Consider the following 14,649-nt stretch of genomic DNA (forward strand, 5'->3'; position numbering starts at 1 on the left):
GGCATTGTCCTATGCTCACTCCTGACTGTCCAAGATGAACTAATTACATATAGAGACGATCTTAACTGGAAACATCCTATTCTTTGGACGTGGTATGATTTTTAGATAAGACTTAAATGTTTGTGCAAGAAATTTTCATTGATGAAAACAAAATTCACACTTTCATCTTCAACATCCATGGTAGGAGCAAAATGGGACTAAAAAAATCATAAATGGGCTAAGCCAACATGCCATTGCCCATTGCCATTGCAATAGCCAGATTTTTTTTTTTTTTTGATGGGGGATGATGGCATGCTATTTAGCATTCACCTACCTTCCTATTTGGAAGTCATTCTCCAGGTGTGAGATCTTGGTGGAAAATAATGCCTTTCCTCCAACTACAGAAGCCAGAGATTTAACTCCTTCCTCTCCCAAAATCTTAGTCTCTAGGACTTGGGTAGCATAAACAAATGTATGACCTTCCTAGGATATGAAATTGAGGGATATGAAGAGTGATGGTGGCAGTCTTCCACAAGTGATAGTTGTTGTATTTCCTGTTTGTTGGTCCTTTGGAAACACCTGGTCCCATCAATTCTATGTTTCAAACCTGATCTTCCAGGGTTCCCTTGATTATGTGAATTATATATATTATATATGTATATATATATATGTGAATATATGTGAATCGTATATACATATACTCAAATAACTCCTATTTTTTTTCAGAGCCAGAACTCAGTTTCTATTTCTTGCAATCACAAGTCTCTTAATTTATCCCCTTCTCCTCACCACAGTGATTTCAAAGGCCCACTCCCAAAACACAGTCCCATATCTTCGTAGGTCCTCAGGGTGAATGGGTCCAAGAAAGATGCACCCCCTGCAAAGAGGTGCGCCATCCCCGTAGCCCTCTCCTCCTGTCTTGAACTAGGACTCTGCTCCACCTACAGGGACACAGTAGGATGGGGACCCAGGTAGTCTCTGAATTCCCATTGCTACTTTTTGGTTTCTACTGAGAAACAACTTCATAACCCCAAGATGTGATGTGGCCTCCCTTGGACAGAGGCTTCAGGCTGTAATGTAAGGGATGAGACTAAGGTTTGACTTGGGCAGGTGGGGAGATGTAAGGGAGAGGGGTGTTTGATGGGATACCTTCCCAGGGAGGTTTATAGGAGAAATGGGGAAACTCTACCAGTCTATCCTTGTTTTAAAGTCAGAGGACCACTTTCCCCTCCTGCACAGTGGATGGGATTTCGTTAGGTCCCTAAAATCTTCTTTCATATTGAGAGGCAACATGATCTCTCTTCGTCACTAGATAACCGGGTGGCCCAAGCAGGCAGCTGACAGCACATATATTTGCCTATACCTACAGAGCTAGCTCCCTGGCAGAGGGAGAACCTGGGATGAGTTGCAGAACAGACACCTGTGTTGGCAACATCCTCAAAGCCCTCTCTTCCTCTGGACTCGAGGCCAGAAACAAAAAGCTCACAACTTCCACGCCACATCCCTCCTCCTTCCATACTGTCAAGGAATAATTTTCAGAAAAGATTAAAATCTCAAGTGCATAGTGAGCATGCTCCAAAGTTTTATTTAACTCATTAGTAAGAGAGCCAGCAGGATGGCAGAGTTGGCCTTAGAGAGGATATAAGAACTGATGAAATATAGTGCTCTTAAGATAATAGAAGTTTGCTAGAATTGGATTAGAATGACATAGAAAACTGGTTAAGGTTCGAAAGAACAATATACTCATAATGTTTGGGTCAATATTCTCTGCTGATCAGAAATCATTTGCATCTCTACTGCATACTGCCCCTTCTAAGTTTTTTTTTTTCTGAGTTAATATCTACCCTTACAGAGTTAGGTCTGTAATCAATATATAAGTCCACATTTCCTTGGCGAGTCAGTTGGCTCTTAGAAGGCTTTTTGACAGTGCTTTGGCGTGATACTAAAAAGATCACAGATGTATTTTTGCCTTATTTCCAAGTTCTGGGTAATTTTTTCATAACAATAACCTAGATAGGGATTGCTAAGCAATTAGAAATTCTTTTCCATCAAGCCTTCGATCAGGCGTCAGATGCTTCTACACTACTGTGCTCAGTGCAGCCACTACCATTTGATGAGAACTGATGCAAGGGAGGAAATTGCTTGCCATCCAGCCCTCAATGATGACAGTGGCTTGGTTTAGAAGTTCCAGACAGCTTCTCCCACAGCTGGCTGATTCTATTCCAATGACTCAGTCAAATCTCTGGCTTAGCTATGGGGAAAGACCTAAAGAAGCATCATCTCTCACTGAAAGGTGAGAGGTCAAAGGAAGTGGGAAGTCAAAGGAAGCTATTATTTTTTTCCACCCTTGATGGATGTTCACTTGCTTTTCCTAAATCAGGATTTCATGGATAAGCTACATGGCTTAAGAGCCCTTTATCTCACGCTGATGGGGTGTTTTGATTATTTCAAGTGTAGACAGTTGTGTGTTAAATGGGTGAGGAGCTTGGAAGGAGACTGGAGATTTTTTCTTAGTTACATGCTGCTAGTGACCTTATAGACTGTATGCTCCATCCATCTAGTAAATCGACTTGTTGTAATCAAGAAAAATGGGAATATTAGGCTTCTGAAGAGAAGCAATCATCCTTCATTCATTCTGAGGCATCCCCTGCTACCTACAATGTGTCAAGCTTTATTGAAGTCCATTGGAAGCCATCAGTGAGTCTCCCCTAGGAAGACCATGAGACCTTCAGGGGCTGCCATATAACAAGTTTCCTTTGTAAGCTACACCAAGGCTTATGTGCCTCTGCCAATAAAGGAATGTCTATCTGCCGCGGGAGGGAAGACTTCAGTAGTGTGTCAGTTGAAATGCTTTTTCTTATAATTACACAGTGTTTAAATTGTCAACAAAATCTCTTCCTTTAAAATTACACTTGACATTTATATTTCTATGCAAAACTGGGGAGAAGATGGTTCATCAGTGTTTCAAATAAGGTAAAAGAACACTAATTCAGTGTCATCATAGGTCTTTCATTTCTGTCCTGAGTGAAATGATAAGAGGGGACAGGAAATTTCCCCTTTCAGGATAGCTGTGAATGGTCAGTTGAAGAAAAGTATAAAGAAAGCACAAGGAGGCAGAGGCCGAAAGTTGAGCAGGTAATACCTGCTTCATGATTTTTATGCAGTAAAGGGAAAGTGGAAGATGTGACCCATCTCTGCGTCGTGGCATCTTGTGACTTCTGCTTTTTTGTTCATTAAGAGTGAATTTCCTACCTTGCCGAGAGATGGGAGAAAAGTCCACTTTGATAGACCATGAAGTAACAGCACTGTGTGAGAAGCTATGGGAGGTAGGAGAGGGTCCAAAGCAAAGAAGACAGGCTCTGCCCTCCCAGAACTAACTGTATAGGAGGCAGGAAAATACCAAGAGGTTCCTCAGCCTTGGAGGGTCAGTGTCCGCAAGGATACTGAAACTAGAGAATGTCAACAAGAGAAATGTAGGTAAGAAGATAAAAAATGATACCATGCAAATGCTAATCAATAGAATGTTGGCATGGTTATACTAATGCCAGAGAAAGTAAACTATAAGAGAAGAAGTATTTTATCCACTATACATCCTGCACACCCCACCTGGCACCCAAATGTTTCTGCTCTGCAACTCCTGGCTGCTCTGCCTTCTCTGATCTGCCCTGGGGTGTGAACATCAAGCCAGATCATGGCTTTCCGCTTTGCCCATCCAGCCCACACCGTTGAAAGGAAGGGAGGCCTGCCTCAACACTAAGCCTTAGGTTATCTCTTTCACCTGTCACCCACTGCGTTATCAACTCCTTCTCCTGCTCAACAAGGTTTTCTTGAGTTCCCACATGTGCCAGGTACATCTGGGAACAAGACAGATGGCTCCCTTACTCTCTTGGGAATTGACAACATAATGAGGAAGACAAACGTGCAGCGACTAAATAAGGAGTATGAGGTAAACGCGTGATCAGTGCTATTACATTTGAGTGTGCAGGAAGCTCTATACACCCAACACAAGGGGATCCTGATTTTAGCTGCTTCCCAGCAGGGCTCCAACCACAAAGCCAACCACCACTGGCTGTTCTGAAAAGAAGGCAGTAGAGGATGAAACCCTTGACAGTCAGCCCCAGGTGGTGTAAGAAGGGTAACAGCTCTCTGCTGAATAACTTCTTGAAATTTCAGACTGCTCAAGTCACTCTAACTCAGATGTCTGCTGCTCCCAGACTCTTGAGAAACAACTTCCATCCTCATCTGACACCTGTGGGGGTGCCCACTGTGGGGGCTCAGCACCCAGGTCCGCAGGCCCTGGGCCACAATGAGGAGCCTGTGTTCTGCTTTGAGGTGACAAGGTGAAGAATCATCTTTATCTGGTAATTCATTTTGAAACACCCACAGGCCAGGTGGCAGAGGTCCAAGAGGGAGTGAGGGCACCTCTGGCCAAAGCTGAGTGGATGGAGGGAAATTGCTGGGCAGGGGTATGACTGATTTTACAGCATTTAGCTTGCTGACCAGCAGATAATAAAGCTCACTGAAATCCCCTCATGCCTTTAGCCTGTGAGCTTTCATACCTACTCAGAGAAGCCTGTAAATCAGGGCCCTGAATGACTGCAGGGCTTCTGAATCCAGCCAAAGCCAGAACCCCTTCCTGCCCCCACTAGGATAGGTTTCAGCATGGACACTAGATTCTGTAGTACCTTTTGCAAATTAGCACACAATTTTACTAATTGTCCTAGATAAACAGACATAGTGCCAAGGGTGCATGGCTTAGTAAGTGGAGCCAAGACTGGACTTTGGTCCCCTCTTACTGCCTTAGCAGGATATGTTGTGAAATGTACAACCTGTGCAACATGCATGTCAGCCTTGCTGAAATTTATGATCTCCAAGGACAGTTTCTGTCCTGCCTCTGTAAAATGCACCCTGCAAGCATAGAGTTAGCATCACACCCAAGGGGACTAAGCAAGTAGCAATTAGAGAAGAAAAGGTAGTAATTCAGCTTCAATTCTACTTCCCTGGTGAAGCATTCTGCTCTAGGGGCTCAGGAAAAGATTTTGGACCCTTAGCAGCAATTCATCAGGTATTGAATAACCAACTACACAGATTTCTGATACGACACTCAGAGGGCTGCGCAAGTTTGAGGTCCCAAAGCCCAAACTAATAACCAGGAGTGTTGCTATTACCCCCTGTCTTACCATCCTCAACATCTTGGAGGAGGCAGCCTGGAAAGCATTGGTAGTGGACAAAGACGAGATTGGGATGGGAAGGCAGGGAGAAAATGAGTGGAGCAGAGGCTGGAGGTGGTGGAAGGGAATGGGGAAAACATATAGTGGAAAGGGATCAACAAGAAAAGAAGGCGGGGAAGTAGGGTGGGAAGGGACAGACTGGGAATTTGAAATTTGTAGATACTGACAGGTATATATAGAATAGATAAACAAGATTATACTGTATAGCACAGGGAAATATACACAAGATCTTGTGGTAGCTCATGGTGAAAAAGAATGCGACAATGAATATATGTATGCTCATGTATAACTGAAAAATTGTGCTCCATACTGGAAATTGACACAACATTGTAAGCTGACTATAACGCAATAAAATAAAATAAAAAAAGGAAAAAGAAGAGAGGTGAGCAGGGGGATGAGGTGTAGCTGGGGGATAAGGAAACTTGGCTGGATAATATTTTACCTTTTTCAGGTTGAAGTTAGCACAATCTAAAATGCTGAAAATGCTGAAGTTCTAGAGTGGTTATGGAGGACTTCTCTGAGGAGATGACATTTAGACTGAGAGCAAATGTTGAGAAGGAATTAGTGGGTGTAGTCATCTCTAACAGAAATTCTAAAAATCAAATACAATAAACACACACATACATGCCCCTTAAGCACATGGCTCGATGAGTTTTGTGAGAAATGAGTACAGCTGTACAGCCCATTCTGGTGGGAATAGAGATCAAGGTTCACTTTTTTTCTGCATAGACATCCAGTTGTTCCTTAACTATTTTTTTGAAAAAATTTTAACTTCCCCACTGAATTGCTGTCACACTTTGTATAAAATCTACCGATTGTATAGATGTGCGTATATTTCTGGACTCTCCTCTGTTATGCTGATCTATTTGTCTATCTTATGCCAATGGCATATGCTTTTTATTCCCTTCCCCACCCTTTTCCTATCTTTTATTAGATAAGTTAAGATTTTTTTTTACCTCCTATTTTTAACTTTTAACATATTCTATTTCCATTCCTTTGGTGGGTACTCAAAAATTTAACATACACATTTAAAGTCCTATTTTAAAAACTAATGTATACATAAATTTGTATTTCTAGCCTCCTCTTGAATAAGATGAGGACAATTTAACTTCCTTCAGAATGCTCCCTTCCCATCTTCCATGATTTTTTTTTCCTGGTATCATTTTTAAAACCAGATAATTAGACTACTTAGCATCAATACATATTTAAAATTTCTAAATAATTACATATTTTACAATCAATGCATTGTCCAACCAATTTTTGCTGATTTCTGTTCTAATTCTTCTTACATGACACAACTTTGCCTTTATTTTTCTAAGTCCATTCTTTAATACTTTTTTCAGGGAGGGTTTGTGAAGAATGATAGAACTTGATGTCTGGGTTTGTGAAAATGAATTTCAACCCAGAGATCTATACTCAAATGAACTATCATCTAGAGTGACTCTGTTTCTAAGCATGAGTTCAAGGTCTAGTTCCCAAAGGGTTTATCTTATATAGAGCCTCATATGAGTCACAGTTTTGTTTTGTTTTGTGTTCTGAAGACAATGTTTTAAAAGAAGTTTGAGGTTCACAGCAAAATTGAGGGGAAATACAGGGGAATTATGAGGTTCCTGCATACATGCATAGCCTCCTGTACTATCAACATCTCCCACTACAGTGGTATATTTGTTACAACTGATGATCCTACATTGACACATCACAATCACCCCATGTGCAGAATTTGCCTTAAGGTTCACTCTTGGTGTTGTACATTCTGTGGGTTTGTACAAATGTATAATGACATATGTCCACTGTTGTAGTATCCACAGTCTTTTCACTGCCCTAGAAATCCTCTGTGTTCTGCCTATTCATCCATTCCCTCCTCCCACTTCCTGGCAACCACTGACCTTTTAACTGTCTCCACAGTTCTGCCTTTTCCAGAATGTCTTATAATTGTAATCATACAGTATGTAACCTTTTCAAATTGGCTTTTCACTTAGCAATGTTCATTTAAGTTCTTCTGTGTCTTTTCCTGGCTTCGTAGCTCATTTCTTCTTAGGGCTGAATAATTCCATTGTCCCCATGTGCCAGTTTATTTATCCATTCACCTACTGAAGAACATCTTGGCTGCTTCCAAGTTTGGGGAATTATGAATAAAGCTGCTGTAAACATCCGTGTGCAGGTTTTTGTGTGGACATATTTTCAACTCCTTTGGGTAAATACCAAGGAACATGATTGCTGGGTCATATGGTAAGAGTATGTTTAGCTTTGTAAGAAACTGCCAAACTGTCTTCCAAAGTGGCTGTACCATTTTGCATTCCCAGGCTGCACGCTTTAATGTCTGCTTATCACCAGGGTTGAGTTCTCCTGGTGGTTGTCTCATGTTTTCAGGTTTGGCTATATGTTTTTAAACTTGGGGAGTAGTCTGCATATGTTTAGGCCTCCATCTTGACAGACTTGTTTAATGTCAGGAAAAAGCACTACCCAGGCAGAGACAAAGCAAGTGCATAAACCTTACTGTGGTGAGAGGTTTGGAGAGAAGGCCCTGTGACTGCATTGTCATTAGAGAGTGAGAGCTAATAAAGTGAAACAGCAAAGGCAGGTCCAAGCAATACAGGGTCAGGGTAAGGAGTTTGGAGTTTGTACTCAGTGTAAATGGAAAACCAAAGAAATATTTTAAGCAGAGAAAGTGACATGATCAATTTCAGATTTAAAAAAAATCTGGCGTTTACTGCTGGGTTTTGCATTCTCTACTCATCCAGCTTCTGAGAGCTCCTGATTTTACTTTCATATACATATGTCTGTTTCCACAGCCTCCAAGCATTTACATTTTGAGAATGCCTTCCAAAATACAAATAAGTTTCCAACATTAGTCTGCAGAAAAGAATCATGTTAAAGCACTGGATTAACTCTAGGTTATAAATTGTATGACTTGGGGTATAGCTCAGTGGTAGAGTGTGTGCCTAGCATGTATGAGGTCCTGGATTGAATCCCCAGTACTGCCATGAAAAAAAAAAATTAAAAAATAATAAAATTTAAACTGCATGACTCAAAGGAATCAAACATGTAATTTGTGTTAGATTTAGCCAAATCTTGCTAAATTAAACTATATCAAGTAATTAATAAATGCAGTGCAAGAAAAAAGAGTGAGATGGAGTAGGGAAACTATAGATTAAAAGAGACAAAAGAAATATCAATGAGTCATTATGTAAGGAACTCATATGGATCTTGACTTAAACGAAAAAAAAAGGTATTTGTTAGATAGTTAGACAATTTAATACTGACTATATACTTCATAATATTAAGAAATTCTTACTTTATATGTGATAAGTTATTTTAAAAGCCCTTATCTTTTAGACATACTTACCAAAATATTTTCAGATGAAATGGTATGACATCTGGTATTTCATTCAAAATAATATAGAGTGGGGTAAGTGGATGGAAGTATAAATGTAAAAAGGTGGCTCTAACTAGATAATGGTTGAAGCTGGAAAATGGGTACATGGAAATTGATGATACTCTTCTGTCTAGTTTTGTATAGATTCGAAATTCTACAATAAAAAATTTTGAAATGAATTAGAAGCAATTTTCAATTTTTCAACATTCAGTAAGAAATATGATTAATCCATACAGACTTTCCAGATAAAAATATCTGTGATCCTTTTCCTTTCCAATGATTCTTTTCTTGATTTTATGTATTTTCCATCTACCTACCTACTATGTGTCAATCATCTGTCTGTCTGCTGCCTATCTATCCTTACATTGTCAGTAACAACTGTTCCAATGCCTGATTCAGAGTCTCTTGTCTTAATTGGATTCCTCCAGAAGCAGACCCTGAGATGAGGATTCAAGTGCAAGCAGTTTATTTTGGAAGTACAGGAAACATGCAACAACATGGATAAATCTCACAACACAATGCTGAGCAAAAGAACCTGGGTACAAAAAATACATGCTGTAAGATTCCATTTATTTGAAATTTTAGAACAAATAAAACTAACATACTGTGACAGAAACAGATCAGTGGTTGCCTAGGACAGGGGTTCAGGAATTGACTACAGAGAATCACGGGGGAATTTCTAGGGTGGATGGAAATCATCTAGGTTTCCATTGCGGTTACCCAGGCGAACAAACTTTTCTATTCACTTTCGTGACTTTTGTCTGATGTCATCAAACCACAGACTTAAAACGGGAGCATCTTATCACATGTACATTTTACCTCAATGCTGACTAAAAACAAAAATTCCTTTTACCAGTTGACAGACTGTCAAAATTAAAGAGATGTATAAAGTGACCTGAACTTTTAAAAGAGTTACTTTTAAAATCTTCTCCTTGGCCCCTTCTCAGGGAAGTTTAGTGAAGAGAGAGCTTTCCATAGTTCCTCCCCCTCCCTTCCTTCTTACAGAAGAAAGTATTCTTCATCAAGGAAATGAAGAGTGAGTTTGTATTTGACTTTTTATATTCAGAGTTGATTTAATATGAATTAGAATTTTTGGAACCAGTGTTAATTCTAACATTTTTCAGTATTAAAGCCAATAAGCTTCCAACGTGCATAATTCACACTCACGAGACAGCTTTTCTTGGCTTCATAATTATTACTTCCTCTCACCTTTGGAATCATTGGCATTTATTTCGTCTTCCTTGTTTTTTTGTAATCTCTTCATCTACGAGAGGAAAGCTCAGGGAGACTTCAGGTACTTCTTCATTTTGCTCTTCTCTTCCCAGGTATAAATAGTGGAAATATCCAATTTCTGATTTGAAAATGACTGTCTGCATGGGTGCTGGAGGGTGTTTTGAAACCCTCTCCTGTCATCTAGCTGTCTCTGCCTCAAAATGAGGATAGATGATTTCAGCCTCTTTCTTTCATCAGCGAGCCTTCTGATTCAGTGGTTTCCCACTCCATTCCTGCTGGAGGCTCTGGGGCTCCTGCTACTTTTGCTAGAGATGACCGAAGGAACCTTAGAATTGTGCACTTGGCCATTTCTATTGTAATGTCTGAAAATCCAGGTGCCAACTTTCCCAGAATCAAGGGGATAGAGGTGATGGTCTGTCGAACAGATCTTCTGAAATCGGCTGCAGTGTTACCCCCATCCTGTATAATAACCCCCCAGCCATCAACCTAACATTTTGGGATTATTTTCTTCCCTTGAAATTTCTCTCCAGCAACATCTGCATTGTAGTTTATCTCATACAGCTGATCTCTCCTGGCTAATTCAGAGAAACATTTTTTCCCCCTTCTAAACCCTGTCATCCAATTCACGGGGGCGGGGAGAGTTCACAGGGATTAAGAAAAACCAAATCCTAACCTCACTAGTGGCCAGAGAAATGCAAATGAAAGAAACAAGGTGCCACACCTTGTACACAAAAGATTGGCAAACATTTTAAACTTGATATTTCTGTTATGTATTGCTGCATAACTACCCCCTTTAAGACTCTTGGAATCTCTTTCACATAACAAAGAAGATCTAGCAGACACACCTTCAAATCTGACATGTCAAATTCAGAAAAAGGTCTTACAGGGGCATTCTTGTCTTTGATGATTTACCTCTACACTTATTCTAAGACCAAATTTTATTGACAACACTCCAGATTTGATCTTTGCATTTGTCACTTTCAGGACCCTTTGCATGCTAGAAAGACCAACCACCCTGGGCCCTCACATTTTCTCTAAATTCTGATACAAAACTGAACAGTTCCTTCTATAGCTCATCTATCTTTTTAATTTATTTTTATTTTTTAAACCATATTTACCTATTTTAGCATAGGTAGCCATTTGTCACTTTGAACTTTCTACCTGGGAATTTCACTGGCCAGATCTTACCAGATGACATGGGCCCTAGTGTTGACTTCTAGGAAGAAGCCTCAGATGCCTTGTATCTTCTGCTTCACAGAGAGAGTAGAATCTGGTACCTGGGTTAAATCAGAAGGGAGAAGTATATCCCAGACTAAGAATTTCGTAATTCTAACCTCCTGGGTGGGGAAAATACTGAAATTCTACTCCATTACTTTTGAACCTTGAACAAGTGAAGACTTTGTAAATATATGACTCCAGGTAGAATTATCTCATAAAACAGTGAAGTATGCAAAACCTTTGAGGAGTCCAATATTTGTTAAACAAATTCACAGGAGTCACTAAAAACATTTATGTGAGATTATGTAAACAAAAAATTTTTTTCATTCAATTTACTATTATCTTTTAAATATTTACTTTTTGCAAAACCCTGCATGAGGAACTTGGCTTGGAACCAGACAAAGAAGAGTAAAGCACAGTTCCTGCTTTCAAATTGGGTAATATTTCATAAATAGGACCTAAATGAATATGTGATGACATACAGTTATATTCCAAGTGAGCAGACATCAAATAATTGCTTTTCTAATTTTTTTTACCATAGATTCACATGTACAATCTTTCTTAATAATGGGATCACTAATGGTGAGAATATTCTATTTGTGAAATTAATCATTTATGTCGAAAACAGATTGTTAATGTGAATTTAACCAGTACCATCTGTAAAAAAGTAATTTAGAAAAAAAGGAAATATTAAAAAAAACGCCAGGTAGTAAATATGATTCTGAGAGATTCTGGTTGGGAAAAATTAGGGTTTTATGGGGCTAGGGTATTTTATGCCCGTTTCCCAATTCTATTCTTTCGTTTCCTCCTAGAGCGTGACATGAAATAGCATAAGCTTTGGGGTCAGTAGATCTGGAATCAAATCCAGGCTCTATAACTTAGAAGCTGTGTGACACTGGGTGAGCTACTGAATGTCTCAGTACCTCAGTTTCTTCATGAGAAAAATGGAGATAATAAACTACATCCCCAGTCCATAACTCAGTGCCTGGATGAGTGTCAGAACTCAACATTCGTTAAAGAAACAAACAAATGAGTAATATCAGAAATATTCCTGGTACATGGCTGACATTTAATGACAAGGCCCTTTTGGATGGCTCTCACAGTGATATCAAAGGAACTACTTTTACCTTCCTTTATTTTTCTCCAGATACCATCTGGAATCCACCATTATCAGCTCCCTTTTCGGTTAAATACCTGCTAGGGTCTCTGATGGTCAAGGGTGGGTTTGTGTTTTATTCTCTTTATGCAGTTCAGATTTTGTAGCCACAGACTCCAGAAACTAGTCTATGGCCTGAACTGCACACTTGTTCCTATGTCATTGCCATTTTCAAGAATGGGTGGTTGCCATTCCAATGGAGTTAAATGAGAATTTTAGATGGGAGCAGAGAAGTGTCAGGTTCAAGGGCAGAATCCATTTGACATGGGTGTTATAGGTGGTCAGGTGACATCAGGACAATGATCACAGCAGAGGCTGGAGATGGGAACGTGGGAGTAAGAGCGTGCCATGAGTGGGAGAAGAGGAAGACAAGTCACTGGGAGTCACAGTCTGCCAATATTTGTGAAATTGTTGTCTTCATTACCTGAATGGTCTTGTTTGAATCTGCTGCAATTTTGCAAAAACACAGGGTTACCCCTGCTACTTATGGGAAGACAGGGTTTTTTCCTACCATCCAAACAATGCTGATGGAGAGAAATTAGCAAGTGATACTATCCAGATTAAACATGTCTTAGGGAGAACAGTGCAAATCTGTACAAGTGAGTCAGTGAGTCCAAGGAGTCCTGTCTTACAATGAATGTCTGACTCAGTGTGTCTTTTTTCCTGGGGCAAGTGAAAACACAGGGCCACATGGAAAACAAGCTAAATATGTCAGAAGGAAACTCTAGGATATAAAATCAAGCTGTTGGTTTGAAAAGTGGTGTCCTCTCTGTGCAAATAATCTATGTGTCCAAACAGAGTTAAACGAGGTAGATTTATGGGTTAATGACTTTCCTAATGATTAAAATTAAAATTAGAACTTACTGTGCAATGAGAAGCTTTTAGTTCTACAAGAATTTACAGAGCCATCAAATAATTTTAATAAACTGTTTATGTGAGGATATTCCTACAGGGAGAAGGGAGGTCAGATCACAGACTCTCTTTAAGAAGCTGCCAATACATCTTGGACTCAAATGATAAGGCACCAGCATGTTCTCTGAGGCTGGATTGGGAAAATATAGGAGTGTTTTGGCAGGCAAGAGGGGAAACTGATATCTTTGTAAAAGGCATAGCAAAAAGTAGATGTTCTCTGGGGAATTTTTTGAAACTACCATTAGAGCTACATCTTTTCTCCCTCCTAAAATAGCCCACTCTGATAAAGTTCATCAGCCAACTTGAATGACAGTGAATGGATGGTTATTCATCTATGAGTGAAATGGTGATTGCCTTTTAAATTGCATTTTATCTCCATTAGCTAGTGGTATTCAGTTTTCCTCTCCAAGATCTGGGATGGCAAAAGGTTTCGATTGCCTGATTTGGGGACCTGGTCTCTGTGGCATTAACTGCTGAAGTGTCTGCTTCTTGCACAGATAGTCCTGCTCATGCCCAGAGTCACAAACATCCCTGATCCTATTGGTGGCGTCTTCTTTAATTGGGTGCATGTTTCCCCAGAGACATGATCAAATGCTTGTATTTTATAGTATGATTAGAAATAAACCTCAGCACTGCGAGACTGAATACACAAATGGACAATGGCCAGACCACACGTAAAAGTAGAACTCTGATTTATAACCTGCAGCAACCTGCCCAAGAAATCAAACATTTATCTATGATAAACAACTCAGGAAGCCAGCCTGCTAGAAGTCAGACTTGGCAGGAAGTCAGATGGTTATCTCTAGTGACAATACAGGAAGCTGAAAAATAACTTCATAACAATCAGTCTCAAATGGTCAAAACGATTACTGCCCCTACTTCCAATTTAGGACCAACTAGAGAAAGAAAAATATGCATCCCTAACCAGTTGCATAGGATGCCCTGTTTCTAGTTGGCTGCTCAGTTTCCCCATGCCAAAAGCCTCCAAGCAAGGCATCCCCGACCCTTCCCTTTTTCCCACTATAAAGCTTTCCCACTCCTTTGCCTGCCTTTGAGTCTGCCAGAGCACAAGCGATGGTGACTGACTCCCTTGCTATATATAGCAAGTGCAGATTAAAGTCTTTGTTCTCACTTGGTTGGTCATTATTTCCCCAGCACTAGGGTTTAAACAGACTCCGTAGGCCAACCGGTTTCCAAATTATCCAACTATCATTCATTCACTTGAGAAACGTTTACCAAAATCTTTACTACGAGCCACATCCCTTGCTTGGTGCAAGGGCAAGTGGAAAAAAGGTAAGATATAGTCCCTGCCATAGAGGACAGTAGCTCGATAACTAAGGAGATGAACACGAGTGACTCAGCAACCGAGTCGATGAGCATAACTGTGCTGGGCAATGTTCTCCGAAAAACAGTAGGCTAGCTACTGGTGACGTGAAATAACCTCCAGGAAGTGTGAGGGGCTGAACATTTTTACTTTAAGAGTTGTAAACCTGAATGCAGATTAGAAAAAGGATTTCAAGCCCTACCAAACCCATGATTTCACA

The 14,649-nt window shown here is 40.0% G+C and overlaps 1 protein-coding gene across 2 annotated transcripts in view; it reads right to left on the minus strand.

Moving 5' to 3' along the window:
- MPHOSPH6 (M-phase phosphoprotein 6) overlaps positions 1-14,649 on the minus strand; it is a 31,295-nt gene that overhangs the window by 1,631 nt on the left and 15,015 nt on the right. Inside the window, exon 6 of one of the 2 annotated variants that reach the window (XM_015241953.3) lies at positions 9,036-11,096. The exons of the other annotated variant lie outside the window; for it this stretch is intronic. The gene's annotated coding sequence lies outside the window, so the exon portion shown is untranslated. Of the gene's footprint in view, positions 1-9,035; positions 11,097-14,649 lie in introns of those variants that run through there. 2 annotated transcript variants of the gene reach the window in all.

The sequence above is a fragment of the Vicugna pacos genome, chromosome 9 (assembly GCF_048564905.1).
Source record: "Vicugna pacos chromosome 9, VicPac4, whole genome shotgun sequence".
In the NCBI taxonomy this organism is placed as follows: Eukaryota; Metazoa; Chordata; class Mammalia; order Artiodactyla; family Camelidae; genus Vicugna; species Vicugna pacos.